This window comes from Macrotis lagotis, chromosome 3 (assembly GCF_037893015.1).
Source record: "Macrotis lagotis isolate mMagLag1 chromosome 3, bilby.v1.9.chrom.fasta, whole genome shotgun sequence".
Taxonomy (NCBI): Eukaryota; Metazoa; Chordata; class Mammalia; order Peramelemorphia; family Peramelidae; genus Macrotis; species Macrotis lagotis.
Window position 1 is genome coordinate 86,786,187 of NC_133660.1, and position 22,735 is coordinate 86,808,921.

General features: G+C 34.6%; 1 protein-coding gene across 1 annotated transcript in view; it reads right to left on the reverse strand.

The window, feature by feature from the left end:
* The window catches only part of GALNTL6 (polypeptide N-acetylgalactosaminyltransferase like 6), a 1,756,803-nt gene that overhangs the window by 431,579 nt on the left and 1,302,489 nt on the right, over positions 1–22,735 (reverse strand). The gene's annotated exons all lie outside the window — the stretch shown is intronic.

Here is a 22,735-nt window from a genome sequence, read left to right on the forward strand (position 1 = left end):
CATAGCTCAGCCTCTGGCCAAAATCTGATTATTTCACTCTCAGAAGAAAGTGATTTGGGCATGATCCCAAGGGATCAGGGTTTGGGGTCAGGGTTTCAATTTAGACCCTAATAGAAGAGTGGAAGAGCAGAAGAGTGAGGTGCCTGCCAGGTTCTGGTTGCAGCAAGGGATCTGAATATGATCTGTACATTTTATCTTTCCAGTGGAATGTAAGATCCTTAAGAATAAGGAATGGGTTCAACATGTGTTTGGGTGTATCTCTGCTTTCCATTTCTCTAGTGTCGTGACTTAAGCATTATAAGCAGTTTAAAAATATTTCTAATTGAATTGAAGAGGAAGCTGAGGATTAAAAGAATTTACAGGAGTTACTAAAGGTCATAGAATTAGTGATGGGTGCAATGGGAGGGAAAAGGCTCTCCTTCACTCCTATATTCTATACCCATTGTTCTTTCTTCTATAATATTTGTTGATTCTATATAATTTTATTAGTTTTAAAATTATTTTTATGATTTCATTGGTATATGGAACTCCTGAGGAAATTCTATACAAATGGACACCTGTTTTGCAACTTCTCAAATGTGCTTGGGACAATGAGAGTTTAAGTGGCTTGGCCAGAATGATGGTATTAGCATATAACAGGTAGGAAGGAGGGATTTGAACTCAGTTTTTCTGAAAAACTATCTATAATTTTATGTATTTATAGCCAACATTATATGTGTATGTATATAGATGGGTGGAAAGAGAAAACATATATATATATTATATATATTTATATATATATATATATATTTTCCTGTTCCCTGTTCTTGATCCTTTGGCTCCTATATCAAAAAATGAGGGTTTTCTCTCCCCCAAAATAATAATGTTATGTGTCTAAAGTCACTCTTTTCCTCACTGCTCAAGGTTTTTACTTAGTCTTTCATTTACCAGGGAAGTAAAAAATAGACTTCATCTTCTTGGGCTAAATATATATTTATTGCTGTCCTACTGAAATAGAAGAGGTTCTAGCTTTGAAAGTAGGGACTCACTAATCTCTGACAGGTTGACATGTGGGGCATTCTGCAGGTGAACACATATTTGTTCCATCTTGTGTGGTTTTCACATTGTACTATTTAGCATGTCTCCACTTCTTTGGTGCACTTCAACCCCAAATTTGATTAAATTTTAATAAAAATGTACATTCCCAAACCAGCAGAATGGAAAGAAGAAGAAGCAGGTCCTGAGGAAGCAGTTTCAGGATGCATTCTATCCCTAGGAGGCCCATTTTGCAATTTGCTCTAAATATAAATATCAAAATGACTTTAAAATGACTGCTGTTTAATGCCAAGTCTTAATGGTTCCTTCTGTGGAAGGAAGTAGGCAAAGGCAATTCAAAGACCCAGCCTCTGCTAAGTATGCTAACAGCTCTATTTAGGGTCCTAAAATACCAGAGTTCTGGCTTGAAAGAGGAAACCAGGGATTTAAATATTGATGATGCTGTGATTCTCCCAGAAGCGACTGCGGTGCTTAAGTGCTTTCAAATGGCCCAGAGGATCAAATCAAATCGGACACTCTCCACAATCTGCCAGATGCTGTCCTATGCACCCAAAAGCACACCAGAAAGTTCTCTTGGCAGTAGCACTTCTCGAATAGCCTAATTACTCCTGGGCTGGAGAGACTAAGGAATGACAAATTCAAAAAGCTTGATAAATTCAACAGGGAAAAATTTCTAAGTGCTTCTTCCATTCATCCTGACCTGAGACTACATACACAAGAGTACAATCTGCAAATTTATTATGATTTACTTCTCTCCACACACACGCCCCCAACCACTTGTAGGTATTATGAGAAAAAAAACAAAACAAAACAATATGGCAAAGTGGATAGAGTGCCAGACCAAGAATCTGAAGACTTAGGTTCAGGGACTGCCTCTGGTTTATACTGATTTTATGACCCCAGGAGGCTTTCTGAATCTCAGTTTCCTCATCTGTATGGTTTTTCACTGGTGTGTCTCAAATCAGACAATATAAGTAAAATGTTATATAAATGTTAATTATTATTAAACAAGGAAGACATTGTGGAATAATGAATTAAGAAATAGCTCGGAGTCAAGAATGTCTGGGTTCCAGTCTTCCTCTCACATATTCTGTGTGTGATCTTAGATTGTCTATGTGCATTGGTAAAGGGAGAGGAGGAAGAAGAGGGGAAGATAAGGAATGGGGAAAGGAAGGAGAGGAGAAGATAAAGAGACAGGGAGGGGAGGAGGAAAGAGGAGGATAGGAGAAAGTAGGAGCAGGAAGGAGGAGAGAGAGAGAGAGAGAGAGAGAGAGAGAGAGAGAGAGAGAGAGATTGCTATTTAGATCAGATTTATGATTGTATGATTTCTAGAGCCCCCCCCTCATGATAACTTGCACTGTTTGAGTTTACACTCAGTGACCATGGAGTCAGTTCAGAAAGGATGGGAGGCTGCAGTTACTGGGGGCCATAGTTGAGATATTTCCTTTAAAAAAAATTCTTATTTATTTATTTATCTTATATTATTACAATAATCTTGTTGTGAGAGTTAACATTAACCCCCCTTCCCCCAAATAAAATGAGAAACCTCAAGAATAATGAAAGAAAAACAATGTACTTCAGTCTGTGTTCAGATTCCAATGGCTCTTTCTCTGGAATGAGTTGCCTTCTTTATCAAAAGTCCACCAAAGAAGTTGTTTCAATGTTTTTCTCAGTTTCTATTACTAGCTTTATTTCCCTCTACTCTATTCGTTCCAACTCTCATTTATTCTATTCTCTCTCTACTTCCACCTTGTCCCTGTTCAAAAGTGTGTTGTATCTGAGTACCCTCTCCCACAATCTTTCCTCTCTTCTTTCACCTATTCCTCCCCTTCCCCCCCCCATTTCTTTCTGTCAAGAAAGTTTACCATGACCTTACTACAGAATATTTCTAGCTAGATAGTCTCTCCACTGTATCAGAAAAAGTGGAGAATTTATGGGCAAATATAAATGAGAACTGTACAGAATAGATGGAAAGGAATGAACTCCGTGTAGAAAGGAAAACACCTACAGTGAGGAAATAAAGCATCTTTCAAAATATCAGAGTATGAAGTGGAAGACTGCCTCTGAAAAGAGGATTGAGTGAGATCCCCACAATTGGGAAGGCAGAGCAGATAAGCTGGGGGAACAGGAAGGCAATAGTTGCTGCCAGAAGAAATAAAACAGGTTCTGACTTTCTTCCCACTGCTAGAATGCTTTCAGATAAATGCAGGGAAATCCAAATCTTCTGAGCTGCTTTTTCTCAAGGACTATGTTATGGTGGTGACAGAGCTGAATTTGGTGAGAAGAGTTGGAGACGGGGCTTCTTCATGGCAAAATTAGGCTATACTGCCTCTATATTTGTGAACTTCCTTGCATTTTGCATCTAATGCATCACAAGATCAGATAAGTTCTGAGTAACATTTTCTTAATCCTTCCCTTAGTCTCTTTTTGATAGTATGTGGATCACTGAAAAGGCACCAACTCTGTGATAAGCACTGCATACTATTCAACGGATGAACCAGACATTCTTTGACCTCAAAGTACTGATGATTCCCTTATGAACATAAGGTTTATCTCCCATTAACGAGAAGGACAAGTGGCTAGGTCTAGAAGAATGTGAAGGAAGGAGTTGACACCTGGCAAGGGGTGTGCAGGTAAGGTTTCCTGAAGAATAATCAAAGAATTGTTTTTACTCTCTCAGTTGTCTGAGAAAGAAAGGAATTAGCCTGGATAGTATTTCTAGGTTCCTTCCAGTTCAGCGAATTTGATGTAGTCCTCAAAAGTTGCAGAATGTCTTCATGAAACTATTACAATATCTGTGTTAGATTCTTATTCCTTTTCTAGACTAGTAAATTCGATAAGGTCAGAGACTAAATTATATCTTAACTTTGCACATCCTCTTGTGCTAGTATTGTGTGGCTTACTTACAAATTATCTAATTAAATTTTATAGTGTTATGGTCCCTTTTTGACTACCTATGACCCCATCCCAGAATATTGTTTTTAAGTGTATAAAATAAACATAGAGGATTATGAAGAAACTAATGCCAAGATCAAAATATAATAAAAAAACAATAAAAAATAAGTTCAAAGACCTCTGATTAAAATCATTTGTCAAGAACACAATTCCTAAACAGGGAAAAGTCCTACATGTTCCAAAATATTCATAGCAACCCTTTTTGCTGTGGCAAAAAAATTGTAAATTGAGGGGATGCCTATCAAGTTATGGTACATGAATACTATAGAATACTATTATTCTATAAGAAACCATAAATGGTCAGACTCTAGAGAATCATGGAATAAGTTATAGCAACTGATGCTGAGCAAAGGGAGTAGAGACAAGAGGACAATGTACACATCAACAACATTATGAGATGAACAACTTTGATGGAAGCAGCTCCTCTCAGCAGTTCAGAGAGCTAGAACAACCATATTATAGTGGCTATGGACAATGCTATCCTCATCCAGAGGAAGAAAAACAAAACCATACAAAACACACACATACACACAGAAACATACAAAATAAAACCAACCCTCCAGAATCTGATGAACACTTCCTAAAAATTATCTTTTACATATCTCTTTTCCTTAATCCTAATTCTGAATATGAATATACAATGTTATCCTGACTGTTCACTCCTGAGGGGAGGGGGTTGGGAGGGGAGGGTGGAAGCACATTTTGTAACTTGAAAATATACATGTGCAAATAGATGAAAATAAATAAATTAATTTTAAAAAAAAGAAAAAAAGATTATACATTTTTACCCCCAATGAAATTTTCTATCTCTTATTTGGTCAAGAACTTATTCTATTTATAGGTCTGATTGGCAATTTCTTCTATGTATGTTCCATTAATTTGTTTATAATATCACAATTTATCCTAAATCAGAGTTGACAAAATGAACACAATTCATTGTAACAACATCTTGTGAAATGGATCTGATAAACTCTAAACTTTACACACAAATCTAAAATTTTTCTTTATTCTTTTGAAGAAGAAAATTTAAGAATGAAATCTTCTAATACACATTTTTAATATCTGACATATATAATGCTTCAAAATCATAAAGTCCTTTACATAAATTCTGATTTAATCCTTAACATTCTCATTTTACAGATGAAGGTTAATTGGCATGACCTTAACCTCAGGGTAGCCTCTCCTCATTTCAAATACAGCAATTCTGCAGTATCACACTGCTCTTCTAAAATAAAAAACAACCCTCCCTAGTAAATGGGATTCTTCTGTGTATTACAGTTACTAAACTGTAATCAGTCTTACTTGCTGTTAAATTCCATTCAATATATGAGCCACTGATTCAGCAGTTAATTGTTTTCCTTACTATATTGGAACATCAGTATATAATACCAGACTCTGCCATGTTTCAACCCTTTCTATTTCTGAACTGTAATATCTTTGGTCAGAACTTTTTTATGGACTGTGTAGTTGTGACCAATGGATGAGTGATTAGATCACTATCTTTTCTATTAAAACTGTGTGATTACTTTTTCAAGGATTTCCTACCAAGATAAATAAAAATCTGCTTTCAGAGATCAAGTTAAAAGGAAGCATGCTCAGGGTTTATTTATTTTTTATTAATACTTTTTAAATAAGTGGCAAAATACTGTAGCAATAGTGAAAATAGTTGAAAAAGGAGAAATATACACATATCCTCTATAGGAAAATTATTGGTGATCCAAGTCTGAATAGAAAACAAGTATGAGCTCAATGATAAGGATGTTGGGAGTCTTTTATCCTATAAATAAAATCTTGAATTATGGCTAAATAGAAAAATTTTAGACATTTTAAATCTAATGCTCTGAAATTCTGAAATCCTACTCCTATTTTTTATTGTGGAGTAGATATAACAGGGGGGTCTCTAACATAGAAATGTCATCAAACTGGAAAAACACTGAGTCTGAGGTCAGTTATAGACTATATCTGCTGCTTGACACTGAATTTCTGAACACCAAATTTCAGTTCTATCTTATATTAGCTCTGTCACTTTGGGAAAGCTGTGATCACTTTGAGCCTGTTTTTTTACATTGGAAAAGTAGGATAATACATGGATCACCTCCTTCACAAATTCTGTAACCCACTAAAGCATAATATAAATTAGATAATTACTTTGTTCTGTACCAATAGCACTTGTGATTTGCTTAGACATTGCTGTAGGAAGTATCACTGCAATAATACTTATCTAACATCAGGCTTATAGAATGAGTCAGATTTCCTAATTCTTGCCCTTCCTGGCTTCAAATTTTAGCTGTAATCTCTTCAATATTAAGCTTTTCCTAATCCTTTAAGAATCTAGAATGCTTCTCTCTGTTGATCACCTCCAATTAATCAGATTTGTTTGATTGTTACCTTCACATTTAATGTGAGATCCTTGGGAGCATGGACTATTTTTTGACACTCTTAGAATTGCTTATACTAAGCAAAGTGGTTGGTCCATAGTAGGTGCTTACTTATTAAGTGATTGATTTAAGACATCTTAGAAGATCTAAAACATTTGCATCCTTTGTAACCTCCTCAAAGAACTGAAGAATGAAGTTTTTATTTAACAGCAACTTAAAAAACTTTTTGCTGGAAAATCCAGCATCAGTTCTACTAAGTATCTCAAGAAGTAGGGAGTTCTCTCTATCTTGGGTTTGGGAACCACTTGTCAGGAGTATTTTGGAAAGAATTGAAATTAGAGGCTCATAGGGTCACTTCCAAGCAGAAATTCCATGAATCTTTGAATATTGACATAGTATTCAAAAACTCATGGACCTTCTGAACTGTGTACCAGGAGAAGCCATAGTTGTAAAGTATTCATGTAAAGTATAAGTATAAAAGGATAATATATTATTACTATAAAGTCATTAATGTACATAACAAGAGAAAAAGAAAGAGAAAAGAAGGAAGGAAATACACAAGGATGAAAGAGAAAGAAAAATTGGGACTTTGTTTTGAATGTTTTTCTCTTAAACTCTAATACATTCAAGTTTCCCTGAAAGATCCATGGATACAGATTTTGTATGGCTAGATGAAGTTTATAAATTTCCTCCCTCTGGGATAAAAACTCTCTCTTTGATAAAAACTATCGGGAAAACTGGAAGTTAGTATGGGAGAGTCTTGGATTAGATGAACACCTCACACTCTATACCAAGATAAGATACAGGTTTTAGACATAAAAGACAATATTATAAGTAAACTAGGAGATCAAGGAATATCTTACCTATTGGATCTATGGAAAGGGAAGCAGTTTATGACAAAGGAAGAGATGGAGAACATCATCAAAAAACAGACTAGATAATTTTGAATGCATTAAATTAAAAAAAAAACTTTTGCACAGACAAAACCATTGTAACCAAGATCAAAAGAAATGTAGTAAACTGGGAAACAATTTTTTAGAACTAGCATTTCTGAAAAAGGACTCATTTCTAATACATATATATATATATATATATATATATATATTAATGGAACTGAGTCAAATTTATAAAAAAAAAGCCATTCCCCAATTGACAAATGCCCAAAGGTCATGCAGAGGCAATTTGAAGATGAGGAAATCAATGCTATCCTTAGTTCTTTGAAAAATTGCTCTAAACTACTTATTAGAGAAATGCAAATTGAAACATCTCTGAGGTACCACATCACATCTCTCAGACTGGCCAATATGACAAGAAAGGACAATGATTAATGTTGGTAGGGATGTGGGAAATCTAGGACACTAATACATTGTTGGTGGATCTGTGAACTCATCCACCCACCCTAGAGAACAATTTGGAATTGTGTCCAAAGGACAATAAAAATGTGCATATCCTTTGATCCAGCAATACCACTACTGGGTCTATACTCTGAAGAGATCATGAAAAAGGGTCAAAACATCACTTGTACAAAAATATTCATAGCAGTTCTATTTGTGGTAGCAAAGGTTTGGAAATTGAGTGAATGTCCATCAATTGGGGAATAACTGAACAAATTGTGGTTAATATATGTTATGGAATGCTATTGTTCCGTTAGAAACCATGAGGGATGGGAATTCAGAGAAGCCTGGAGGGATTTGCATGAATGATGCTGAGTGAGATGAGCAGAACCATAAGAACATTATATACCTTAACAGCTACATGGGGGGTGATGATCAACTTTAATGGACTTGCTCATTTCATAAGTGCAACAACCAGGGACAATTTTGGGGTATCTGCGATGGAGAATACCATCTGTATCCAGAGAAAGAATTGTGGAGTTTGAACAAAGGTCATAGACCATTACCTTTAAAAAAACTATCTTATTATGTGATCTTGCTATCTCTAATATTCTATTTTTTTTCCTTAAGGATATGATTTCTCTCTCATCACATTCAATTTATATCAATGTATAGCATGGAAACAATGTAAAGACTCACAGACTGACTTCTGTGTGGGGGGTGGGGGGGAGGGAAGAGAGATTTGGGGAAAACTGTAAAATTAAAAAATAAATTTATTTATAAATAAATGAATTACTTCCCTCCTCACTTTGTTATCAGAGGTTTAAGGTCCTTAAGGGAACATATGTGAACTTGGGATCACAAATTTAGAACTAGAATAGACCTCATAGGACATGTGCTCTTGCTCCCCACTTTATTCACAAGGAAAGTGAGGTACAGGGAAATTAAAAAAAACTTGTTCAGAGAGCATCACATGCTAGATCTGAATCTACTTCCTCTGCTGAATTAGTGAACACCACATTGACATTACAAAATGGATTCCTATTTGCCATACATTAGAATATTCTGGTACGATAACTTTCTTATTTAAAAAAAAATCATTCTTTGTTAGCTTCAGTGGCATGTTTTACCCTTAACAGTTTTCTACCCTTAATCTTCTCTCTAGTTCCCAAGGAGAGGTAGAAGGACCTGGGCTTGTGATTTCTTTGCTATTGGGATCTCTCATATGAGGAAATTTCCTTCAACCAATGGAAATTGACAACTTTTCAGCAACTCATAGTCCTAGAGTGTTGCTTAGATTAGAGGTATAAAAATGGTAACATTCCTAAGAATAGGGCAGGAAGCAAATTAAATTGTAATTGGGAAATTTTAATAAAATAAATAAAAATACAATAAACCATAGCTATTATTAATTTGTGGTTTTCTATATCCATATGTGGCTTGTAGAGCTCCTTAACCTCTTTCACTCTGCTGCCATTCACTGATGTTCAATTTATCTTTTTAAAAAATGTGTGAATACAAATTAAGTTTATTCAAGCATACCTCAGACAGGAATTGGTTCTAGATCAATATAAAAAGAAAATATTGCAATAAATGAATTCACATGAATTTTTCAGTTTCCAATGCATAACAAAATTATGTCTACACTATCCTACAATACCTTAAGTGTACATATCTAAAAATAATGCACATTCCTAGATTAAGTAATAATTTATTAGGGAAAAGAAACCATGTTTACAAACTTATCTAGAGCACCTCTTTTGGAGTGACAAAGAATTGGAAATTGAGGGGATGCCCATCAATGAGGGAGTTACTGAACAAGTTGTGGTATGTGAAGATCATGAATTATTGTTGTTTTGTAAGAAATCATGAGCCGGCAGTTTTTTGAAAAACCTGAAAAGACTTACAAAAACTGATGCTTAGTGAAGTAAGATCAACCAGGAGAATATTGCACATGTTAATCATAACATTGTGTTTTGATAGACTTTGATAGACTTGGCTTTGATAGACTTGGCCTTTCTCAACAAAAGAGCTTATCAAAGGCAATTCCAAAAAAGACTTTTAATGAAAAATGACATCCACATCCAAAGAGTCAGAATGCAGACCAAAGCAAACTATTTTAACTTTTTAAAATTTGTTCTTTTTTTCTCTCATGCTTTTTCTCCTTTTGATATGATTCTTCTTTCACAACATGACTAATATGGAAATGTGTTTCATATGATTCTACATGTATAACCTATATTAATTTTCCTAGAAACAGGAAGGGAAGAAAGAGAAGAAGAAAAATGTGTAACTTAAAAACTTTACAAAACTGAATATTGAAATTATCTGTATACATAATTGGAAAAAATAAAATATGAAAGAAGAAATGCTTTATCGCTAAAAAAATGTTAACCATCATGCCTTCTGAAAGTCATATTTAGGGTAGTGCCTCTTAAAGGTTGTGGTGGCTGTGGCAATTAAAGAAAAACAATAATGAAGTTTGCTGAACTGATTAACTCTTACTTTCACTTGAACACATGGAATTTATTAATTGACCTAATTATAATATTATTTAGTCTCAGGTAATAGAGTGGTCCGAGTAGATGGAGCAAGATGGGGGAATGGCCAATCAGTGGAATAACTGGAATACATACAATATTTACCAATTAAGTTTATTATCTTATATGGTCATGGTTCAAGGTGTGTCAAAACAATTTCACTAGAAACATTAACGATCACTGATCACACTTTATCATAACAGATATAATAATAATGAAAAAGTCTGAAATATCATGAGAGTTATCAAAATATCATAGAGACAAGATGTGTGCACATATTCACATTTGGAAAATTGGATCCAATAGACTTATCTGATGCAGAATTGCCTCAACCTAAATTGGTAAAAGAAAATATCTTTGAAGCCCAATTACATGAAGTGCAATAAAATTAGATGTGCTTGCATTTGAAAGCAAAACTCTCAAACAAGAATTATTTTATAACTAAATATTGATTTATTGCTCAAATAAGCATTGCATTTGAAATAAAATGAGAAATTATTGAAGTTAGAGGAAGGAAAATTTAGATGGTATAGTACTTTGCCGTAATCTAGAGTTCAATCTACTTATAGGTGCAATGGGAATTGGGACACTAATTTCTAGAGGGACTTCACCAATCACCAGAGAGCAAGCTTCTTGAAGATCACAATGCATTAACATTGCCATTTATGCTAGAGTAAATGAGCTATTATTCGCCCATCTCCATCATCAGGGTCCCTGTACCACTAATTATGTCTCCATTTTCTTGCCCTGTCTCATCTCCAGGCACCTGGTGACAAGTTGTAACTCTCAACTGGGGTCACTCTCTTCCCCAAAACACATAGAGACAAAGTTGCACTTTCTGTATAATAGGTTTCTCTCTTTTCCAGTGTATCTGCAGTTCAATTGTCCTAGAATCACTTCTATATGTCTTATTCTTTTCCCTTATTCCCACTTGCTTGCTCTAAGCCATCCCTATTTCAAACAACTCAGGTCAAAATTCTAAGAAAGTTTGTATAACTATATCCTTTGATGTAATGAGCCTTTTTTTTAACATCAAAGAAAGCTATCAGTATTGAGTCAGGCAAGTGGAGAATAGTACAGATTAGACCATCAGAAAGGAGTAGTTCATGTTTCCAAGATCTTTCGTTATATTTTCTCAATAAAATGATGCGAGGAAAGAGAGGGCTTCTCTAAGATTTCCAGACTACTAACACATCTGGTCTAGTTTCTATAGTTGAATTGATGTGATTGAAGCACTAATGTGAGGAGTTCTTAATTTCTTATAACTTGATTCTTGTGGAAAATCAAATACAAAGCATAAAACAAAACATCAATACAAGCCCCTGAGACTTTCCCTGATTGTCTAGTTTTTGGCTAGATTACAAGGGGTCTGTTTATATGGATGGTACAAATAGATCATTATTTCAATATAATTGGTTTTCCCGGTAATCCTATTATTTAAAAAAAAACTGTTAGGAATTTAAAACCATTTTTCTAAACACAGATCCATAGGCTTCACAGACTGCCAATAAAGGCCATAATGCAAAAAAGGTTAAAAACCTCTGCACTAGTTAGAGACTACTTTCCTTATCACTCCCATTTTATTCTAATAAGGTATCATATGACTAATAAGGTATCATATGTTTATGTGTTCACAATATTGAAGACAACTAATATTTATTGTGACAAACATTCAGTGAGCATCTCTTGAATTTTATCCTGGAGGTAGTGAAATGAGAGAGATTCAAAAACTGCTCCCTATAGAGAATGGCAATAGAAAACCAGTCTTTATGTTAGTACAGTTAAATTCCACTATGTAACATCACTTTCAAGGACATGATTATAGCTTCCAATTTTACAATAATCTATAGCCTGCCACCCCCACCCCCACTGTTTTGTCTCTATCCATTTTGTAAAGGTCCTTGGGAACCTTTTGTTAATTATTTGATTACAAAGTCATTTTAAAAATCAAATACTTACATGGCAAAGTAGTAAAACTTTAATTCAAAAGCACCAGACCATGACATAACTTTTAGTTTAAAATAAACCTCCAATGCTAAGGCGAATTATACTTGTTTCTGGATCACAAAGTACCATACACAATTCCTTAGAAACATCACTTCAGGCAACACCTAATCTTTTTTTTTTTTTACAGCTAACAGTCTTACTTTACATCCCAAAGTTGCACTAATATTATTCTGCATGAGAAAGCTTATTCAGTCTTTTGGAAGTGAGACTGAGAAGGGCAAAGAATTGGAACACATTTGAATGGGGTCCTTTTTTAATGTTTTTTTTGCAAGGCAAACGGGGTTAAGTGGCTTGCCCAAGGCCACACAGTTAGGTAATTAGTAAGTGTCTGAGACTGGATTTGAACCCAGGTACTCCTGACTCCAGGGCCGGTGCTTTATTAGGCCACCTAGCCGCCCCAAATGGGGTCCTTTTCTAATGTGGAATATAAAAAAAATTATGGGACAATAGGGTGGGGAGAGACTGAAGAGACTTCGGTCTCATTCAAGCTATATTTGAAAAAAAAAATTCCTTCAACCATCTGCCTTACAAGTGGGACCAGACCAGTCTTTACTTAAAGACTTCTAATGAGGGGAAAGCTATATTTTCCAAGGCAATCTATTTCATTTTCAGATTCCTCTACTTGTTAGGAAATCTTCCTTCTCACTTCTCTCCCCCTCCCCCAAACCCCTTCAAGTTTAAGTTATTCTCCTTATTACTTGTACCATTGTTTCTAGTTCTGTCTTCTGGGGTCAAACAAAACAAATCTAATTCCCGGTCTTCATTTCTCCCTTTAAAATTTTTCACGTTGTTTTCCTACCCATTAGAATGCAAGCTACTGGAGGAAAGGAATTTTTTTTTTCACTTGCATTTGTATCTCCAAAGCTTAGCATAGTGACTAGTACATAGGAAGTGTAATTCAAGTCCCAAAGCCAATTGATAGGGAACTACAGTTTCACTAGAAATCAATGTCTATCATTAATTAGCAGGAGGGGTAGGGTGGAATTGGTGGGATCAGAAGGGAGATTTCTTCAGGTACCTTAAGCCTGAGAGTCTTTACAAGACTCATATTCAGACTTAGAACACTGATTTCTATCGATAAAAAGAGAGTTCTGTATCAATGGGCTTTGAGACTTGGGCCACATATGTAATCAATAAACTCTGTGGCCTCCCCTTTTTCATTGTATAGCCTTTCAAATAATTGAAGACATTTCTCTTATCCTTTCTGAACCTGATTTTAGCTTTAAGAACCCCAATTCTTTCAATTGATTGTCATGTGGCAGGAGGTATTAGAGGCCCAAGTGTGCTTCCAAAAATTGGTATCTGAAACTGAACAAAATAAAAATAAAGAAGATCTCTGACCAGTGCAGAATTCTTAATTCTTGGAAATTATACCTTTCAAAGTAACCCAAGATCATATTAGCTTGCTTTTTTCCTGTCATATTACACTGTTGACTCATATTAAAGCACTGAAACCTCCAGATGGTTTTCATACTAATTATTACTTAACTATACTACCTTTATATTTTATTTATGAAGTTGATTTTAAGTTAGACTTTGCATTTATTCCCTTTAAATGAAATGATTAAATTCAAACAAATTCTGTTAGGATCTTTTTGAATCCTGACTGTTATTCAGTGGGTGAACTACCTTTTCTAGCTTTATATTATTTCCAAATAATAAGAAAGGATAATATGCCTTTATCCAATGATGCCATTAACAACAGCAGAATATTAAACAGCACAGATCACAAAGCTCTCCATCAGAAACTCCCCCTTTAAAGTTGTCATTGAGCCATTAATGATTAGTCTTTGTGTCTGTCCCCCAACCAGTGACATAATGAATATAATTATACTGTCCTCTAGTCCAAATCTCTCCATCTTTTCCATAAGAATATGAAATACTTTTTCAAATATTTTGCTAACATCTTTATAAGCTTTATTTTTTAACATTCTCCTGTTTTTACCAGTCTAGTAATTTTATCAAAAGGGGAAATCAGGTGAGTCTGGCAGGAATTTTTCTTGATAATCTATGTGACTACTATCTCCTTTTGTAATATTCAGCAAAGATCTCTTTAATACCGTATTCCATATTTTTTTCCAGGACCTGAAGTTAGGTTCCCTGACCTACAGCTTGGAGTCTATAGGCCTTTTTTACGCCTTTCTTCAATGTGGGAAGTAGATGGAAGAGTAAAGGAGACTATCAGGACATTTGGCCTTCAGGTTGTAACTTTCATAATCTTTCAAATATTACTGTTTGAATCTCACTAATCATATTTGTTGGATCTTCTAGTGGCCAAGGATATAGTTTATTTGGGTCAAATGAATTCATCAAGAAAATGGAGGATTTCTCTTATTCATCTAAGGTACCAATTTCCCATTAGTCACATTATTCTATATTCTCCAGTCCAGAGATTATTCTTGGAGGAAAAATCAGACCAGAATAACTAAATGGGTCTGTCCTCTTTTTTATTTAAAAATTAAGGTAAACTGAGAGAAAATAGTTTAAGAATGATCAATTTATTAGACTTTGGCTTCTCAATAATCAAAAACTATAAGGTATGGTTTACTATAGTTTTGGCAAGAAGAAAAAACAGCATTGGTTAGGTAGGGAAATCAAAATAATTAGTTTTAGAATAGACAGTAACAAAGGAATAGAAGAAACAAGATTGGTTGGAAATTGGGAATAATGGACTAGCAAAACCTCACTTCTTCCCCTGTGACTAAGAAATGTTCATTACTCGAGTTCACCTGCAAAGTTAGCCATATTGCACCCAGGCTTCTTTGGATAACAAGCCAGACATTATTGAATGATAGCTTGGGGGTGCAAAGATACTAAACTAGAATCCCTGGTGTCCACCTCCATCTCTCAAGTATAATAGATTTTCTTGAGACCAGAATATTATAGTAATTAGCAGAATTGACCTACTAAACTTAACTTATACGTAGAGACAAAGAAATGGGGTCTCAGCAATTGAACAAAATAGAGTAGTATTTACAAAATAGGATCAATTAGAGAGTAGAATCAATTATAAAATAACATAGAATTAATTTAATATATTAAATTTCCCTTTTGATTCAATGACTGTTTTCTCAATGAAGTACTAATTGATAGGCCAGTAAGCAAATGATTCACCAGGATATATGTTTGTGTTGTGTGTGTGTGTGTGTGTGTGTGTGTGTGTGTGTGTGTGTGTGTGTGTGTATATATATATATATATATATATATATATATATATATGTCTTTGGATCTTTTTGTTTTTTCAATTACTGGCCTATGAATTAATAATTTACTGAGCAAACAGTGTTTCTCATAGAATCGGGGGGGGGGGATTGAAGAAATTAAATTAATTCCATGTCTTTTGTAATTGATTCAACTCTATAATTGAACCTATTCTGTATTACTGCTCTATTTTATATGTCCTGAAGGCACTAAATACTTCATTAAGGATTCTTACTTATGAGGTCTACATGTTCTATCATGACAGGAATAATGTGAGAGGAGAGAGGGAAGAGAATGACCAGTGCATTTACAGAGTTCATTAGGGCAGTAACTATTGGTACATGAGAAAGGAAGGAAAAGGAATGGTGAACATTCAGTCTCGTTCTTAAAAAATCCATTCTTAATATCCTTTTCATCATCACATCTTATGTTAGGACTCCCAGATTTATCACGTTGTCATCCAGTTTCTGAAAATATCTCCTCTTGATCATTCTGGAATGGATCTGTTCTCAGAGCAGATCCTAGAAAATCTGCTTTCTAGTTCTGAGTTGCTTGCTTGATGAAATTCTTGGATATTTCTATTAACTTCTGTCAGTTACAAAATTCAATACAATTCAAAATAGCCTCTTTAAAACTTCTTTTCTATAACTAGGTAATGTTGTGAAAACCAATTCAAAATTATGGTTCTAATCCTATTAACAACAGAGCTATAATAAGAACATCAAATTAGGAACCCATAATTCATCTTAAACTTCAGAGAATTTAAATTTTGACATATCCCTTGCTGTTTCTATCTTTATCAAAACCCTGTACCTGATATAGACATTGTCAAAAGCAAGCTGAAAGGAAAATCTAAAAGAGAATCTATGAGGATATGAGATAAAATTAACCCTTTTTAAAAGATATAATATTTATCAAAGTAGACATGTATACTAAGGTTGAAGACTTTTCTAAACTGGCATTGACTCTATTATCATTTAACTTTTTTAAGACTTGTATGCATTAATTTCATTCTTCAACTGGGACTTAAACTTCACCAAAGGAAACACAAAATAAAATGCAAAAAATAACAAAATACCCTTAGTTTTGCTACCTACAACTGTCCTGTGATGCAAGTCAGAAAATTATGATGACATATATAAGAAATTTAAATAATAACTGAGAAATCAGAACCTAAACATTCTAAAGTAACAAAGAAGGCAGAATTCTGAAAACTTTTAAAATTACATATATAGTCATCTGATTGTGTTGTTTTCTCAAAATTTTCCACTCCAGCCATTTCTATGACTGAAGTTTATATCTTATCCATTCTAAGTAAAATTTTATCCCTTTTTTGATACTCCTCCCCTATCTTTACCAATATTGAGTCTTTGTCTTTCTCAGTTTTAGTATTTCTGACACTATTCTACTAGTACTATACTCTAGTTAGCAAGCATCTTATGTTACCTGTCCTTGACTTCATTTTCTATAAATGTTTGTTTTTAGAACTATGACCTCAAAATTATTAGACCATGTCTATAGCCTTTGAACTCTGATCACTCTTAGATATAGGATCCAAAGGATCAAAGATTTAGGAAAAGAATGCACATGTACAAATATATTTACAATGGCTTTTTAGTATTAACAAAGAAATGAAACCTAAGGTGGTGCCCGTCTATTGGTGAAATCTTATGGACACTTCCCTTATCTGTGAAGTAAATATACTATTAACACCAACCCCATCCCTCCTTGCTCCCACCATGGAGTTGTTGTAAAGAGCAAATGAAATATTTGTTAAATACTTAGCACATTGTATGACAGGTAGTGATTAATAATTGTGTATTTCCTTCCTTCTTACATGAATAGAGGGAAAAATTATTGTGGTATAAGAAATCATGAAAGAACAGTTTTAGAGAAACCTGGTAAGATACAAACTGATGCAGAGTGAAATGAGAACTAGGATCACAATTTATGCAATAAAAACACTTGAAAGATAACATTGAAAGATTTCAGAACTCTGATCAATGCTGTACAAGTCACATAGATAATCCACGATGAAATATATTTACCCATTTTTGGACAGAGATGCTGCTGTTGCTGCTGCTGCTGCTGCTGCTGCTGCTACTACTACTACTACTACTACTACTACTACTACCACTACCACTACTACTATTACTCCTTCTACTACTACTGCCACCACCAGCACCATCAACAATAAGAAAAATAATCACAAGAATAATAATATAACCTTATAGAGAAGGAAACCTGCTTAAGTTAATACAGGTAAGAACTACCAGAAGATAAATCTGAATGCCAGCCAATCCTAAAAGAGGAAACCAGATACTTGAGATGAAGTAGATATTGTTGATACTGAAAATATTTCTCTTGTTTAGTTAAGGAAGAACAGATCAATTTCTCCTGGAGTTAAAGAATATTAGAGTAAGGATTTTTAAAGATTATCTATATCAACTCTTTCATTAGTAGAAGGGTATAAGCACCTTGAAGGAGGATTATCTCATGCTGTTATCTGTATCCTACAGTGCTTAACACAGTGTCTGATATGTAGTAGAAATATAGTAAATGCTTTGTTGATTAATTGATATAGGAAACAGTATTATCAGAGGATGAATTATTTGATGTATAGAACACAGCTCTATATGGGGAAATTCTTTTAGTTAATGTGATACATCCTAACATTTATAATGTAAGAAGAAAAAGCCAGAAATAATCTGACATGAGTCCCATATTTGGGGAGAGATTTCAAATGGTTTGAAAGAAGGACAGGTAGAATCCTCAGACTAGATTCTATAGGGAAAGTTAGCTTTGAGAAAAGAGAAGCTCTCAAGGTTCTATCCAGTTTTCACTCTCAAACTTTTCTGAGCCCTTTCTTCCTATGGTATATCTAACATCATTTGTTAGTGATGTGTACTGACTTGGATCTTAGCCTCCATGCCTGAGTTCCAAATTGCAAAGCAAGGAAAGGGATCATCATAATAGAAGGTAACATTCTGGATCATCATAATAAAGCTCTCTGCCAACTTCATGGAAGGATAGGAGGCCTTCTTCATCCTCAGGGATTATTTTTAGCAAACACGGAGGTCAGGGGTTAATGTTTTTTTTTTAAAATTTACAACATCAGCACTTCATATAATGCCTGGATCATTTAAATTGTATGATTAGGTCCATGATTTTTTTTATCATGGTCAAGGATTTCAGGATAGAAATTCCTCCATCAAGTGAAAATGGAAAATGTTCACTCAGAGTTAGGGTCTGCAGTGGATAGAGTACCAGGCTGGGAGTCAGGAAGACTCATCTTCCTGAATTCAAATTCAGCTTCAGACCCTTACTAACTGGATGACCTGGGCAAGGCACTTAACTTAGTTTCCTCAACTGTAAAATGAGATGGGGAAGGAAATGGCAAAACCCAAGGAAAAAAAAAACTCCAAAGGAGGTCATGAAGTCAGACATAATTGAAACAACTGTCACATAATTTTAATATGCAATATGAGGTATTGAATGGTTAACACATATGTCCACAATTAAATAACCAGTCTATATCAGAGGTAAGCTTTGTACTGACTCCAAGACCAATTATCTATCCCCTAAAATACTTAATCTTGTCTGATGCACTTGTTGCTGGCTATATCTGAACTCAAGAAAAAGAGTCACCCTGACTCGAGGGCCTGGCATTCTAACCTAGCTTCCTATCTGACAGATAGTAAAGTTGTTAATAGTAAAATTGATTAATTGAACTAAAAGTTCTAAATTTTGAACCCAATTTTCCTATTTACTGTGTCAGATGATTTGTTGAGCCTTGCTATTTCTTTAAAAATAGAGGAAACAAAATCAGCTATCTCTTGACCTTCCCAAGGATGTGGTGAGGATAAAGTAGATAATGTGTGTCAAAGACTGTGTGTATGTAGGAAAACTGTGCAATTAAAATTCAAGGGCATACCTATTATATTGTGTATTACTTTTTATGAACTCTGATTTCTTTTAGTATAACTGACAGTAGGTTGAATGATGATCTGTTCTCAGAACTCCTTGGGTAGTCAGAATATAATTGTGTGTTAGGCTTACCCACTCAGGGCAAACAGGGTAGTTTACACCCTTCTCAAAAGTCAAGATCAGCATTGCAAATAAAACAGTGACAAAATTTCTTAATACTTATCCTTCTTCACAGATTAAGACATACTTAGAAAGTATTCTCAATTGCAGAGAGCTCACCTGCATCCTAAAGAATACATGTAGAGAAAATCGAAAATACAGTACTTTTCTAGAGCTTGAATTAGAGGTTTCTTATAGAGTTCACTAGGAGTGATCAAATGTTGGGTGGCAATTCATTATGATCATATGCCACTCAGCATCTTTCCTATATGTCACACATCAGTAGACAGTTAACCTTGGTGTCATGAAACATAGCTGTCAAACAATTCTTTTAGATCCAAAAAGGTGAAAATGATGTTAAAATTTTAAGATACTAAAAAGTTGGCCTCAAAAAACCCCATTTCCCTAATGATGATATCCTGGGCCTCAAGCTTTGTATTCCTCCAATCCCTTCATGGAAGTATTTTGAAGCTGTTCTCTTTATTATAATTTAATGATGCAACTTTCTAAATTCATACATTTTTAACCTGACTTCATTAGTGCCACTCTCTATTTTTCTGGACTTCAAACTTCCCAGCTACCCTGACATCAATTAATGGTGAGTCCTGTAGGCTGGACTCAAGTGCTTCTAGCCCAGCTGTTGTCATCCTTTACTTCACTCTACTCCCCTCCCTTTCCCCAAAGGGCATCTCTATGTTGGCTCCTGTTTCAATTGTGATGAATTTTGCACAGCAGGTTCAGAAAAGCAAAGAAAGAGGCTTTAGAGAATATAGTTCTTTCTCTTTTCTGGAGGTTGGAAGTTATGCTAATATTCAAAAGAGTAGGGGAATGTAGCTTTTATGGTTGAGTAGGGCCAATAGATTGTGAGCCTAATTTGAAGGACTGTTGGTGATTAAGACTTAAATAAGTGATGGCTGGATGAAATGCTCTCTTTTCATTAGGCAGTGGCATTTGGCTATATAAGCATACCCAAAGTCTCCTCATAATAATCATGAAAAAGTGGTGATTTTGCTCTCAGCTTTTTAAATTAAAGCTCTCCATGGTCTCATTCCTTGCTGACTGTTTTATCTTTTTATTTCCAACATTCCAAGTTATGACATGCTCAAATCATGTGGTTCTTCTCCACAGTGTTTTCAAAAACTATTTCAGGGGTTCTGACTCTTCTTCATTAGAGCTTTAGCTAAACACAGTTCAGGTTTATATAAGCCTTACAATTGCAATGTGGCCCCCATAAACACTTAGGAACTATTATTTTCAGTCTACTCTCTTCTGCCTGAATTTTCTCTCTAGTGTCCAATAGATAGAACTGGGAGAAATAGTTATGTCAATTCTACTCCTTTGGAACTCCCTTTCTCCTGCCCTGCTTTGAGTTTTGTACAAAACTTTAACTCATTTTCTGCAGGGCAGGGCTGAACACAGCAGCATCTCATGAGAAGACATGACTTATTCAGGTAGGAAATAAATTGGAACTATATGACTTTCCAAGTATCACAACTTAAAAAAAATTCTATTGCAATTGGCTAAAGGCCATCAAAAGTAATGAGATAGGGTTGGTTTCTGTGTCCCTGCTTAAAATAGGTCATAGATTGGGTACAAAGGAAGCTAACAATGAGGAATTTCCCTAAGGGGCTACAATGTTATACCTTTTTTCTTTGTTGATATTTTCATGCTTCATATTTTTCCAATTACATGGAAAAATAATTCTTAATGTTTGATTTTTAAAAAAATTGAATTCAAAATTCTCTTCTCTCTCCCCCTGTTTTGAGAAGGAAATAAATCTGATATGGATTAAGCATGTGTAATCATGCAAAACATATTCTCATATTAGCTGTTTTATGAAAGAAAACAGATCAAGAAAATATTGAAAATTATAAAAAGTAAAAAAATGATTTGATCTGCATTCAGACTTTATTAGTTCTTTGGAGGTGGATAGCATTTTTTCATATAAATCCTTTAGAATTGTCTTGAATCATATTGCTGAGAATAGCTAAGAATTTACAATTCTATAAAATTGTTGCTGTGTACAATGTTCTCCTGGTCTGCTCACTTCCTGTAGCAACAGGTCATATAAATATTCCCAGTTTTTCTGAAAGCACCTTGATCATAATTTCTTAAAGTACCATAGTATTTTTTTTAGATTTTTTTTCAAGCCAATGGGTTTAAGTGTCTTCCCCAAGGCCAAATGGCTAGGTAATTATTAACTGTCTGAGGTCAGATTTGAACCCAGGTACCCCTGACTCCAAGGCCAGTGCTCTATTCACTATACCACCTAGCCACCCCAAAGTACCATAGTATTATTCTACCACAATCATACATCACAAGTTGTTCAGCTATTCTCCAATTGATGGGCTTCCTCTCAATGTTCAATTTTTTTGCTACAGTAAAAAAAGCTGCTTATTAACATTTTTATGCATATAGGTTTGTTTCTGTTGATCTCCTTGGATGTAGAACTAGCACATTAGTATTAGTATTGCTGGGTGAAAGGGTATGCACAGTCTTATAACCCTTTGGACATACTTCCAAGTTCTTCTTCAATTCACAACTCCACCAATTATACCTTTTAAAAAATGGTAGTGTGGGGGAGGCTAGGTGGCACAGTGGATAGAGCACTGGCCCTGGAGTCAGGAGTACCTGAGTTCAAATCTGGTCTCAGACACTTAATTACCTAGCCGTGTGGCTTTGGGCAAGCCACTTAACCCCATTTGCCTGCAAAAACCTAAAAAAATAATGGTAGTGTGAATATTAAATTCCAAGCATGAATGGTCTCAGTGCTTCTGGGCTAGAGGCATCCTACTCTTTCTTTTTTGGACTATAGAATGACATAGACACTTTAGAGCAATAATTTTTTTAATATGGAGTCAATTTTTAAAATTGATACTATATTTCAATATAACTGGTTTCTTTTGTCATCCTATTAATTTTATTTTATGCATTTCAAACAATTATTCTGGGGATAGAATATCCTGCAAAAGGGGTCCATCACTGGCACACACACACACACAAATACATACAAACACAAACACAAGTGACACCTCTAAATCTATTTTTCAAAAGTCCAGACATTGATTTCTATTGTAGTCATTTACTTCACTAAATATCATGATGGAGCACTTTTCAATGCTCAATTCAAAATTCAGTGTTAATGAGACATGAGATTTTTAAACCTCCTTTCTAACAATAACTTCATGAAGTCACAGGT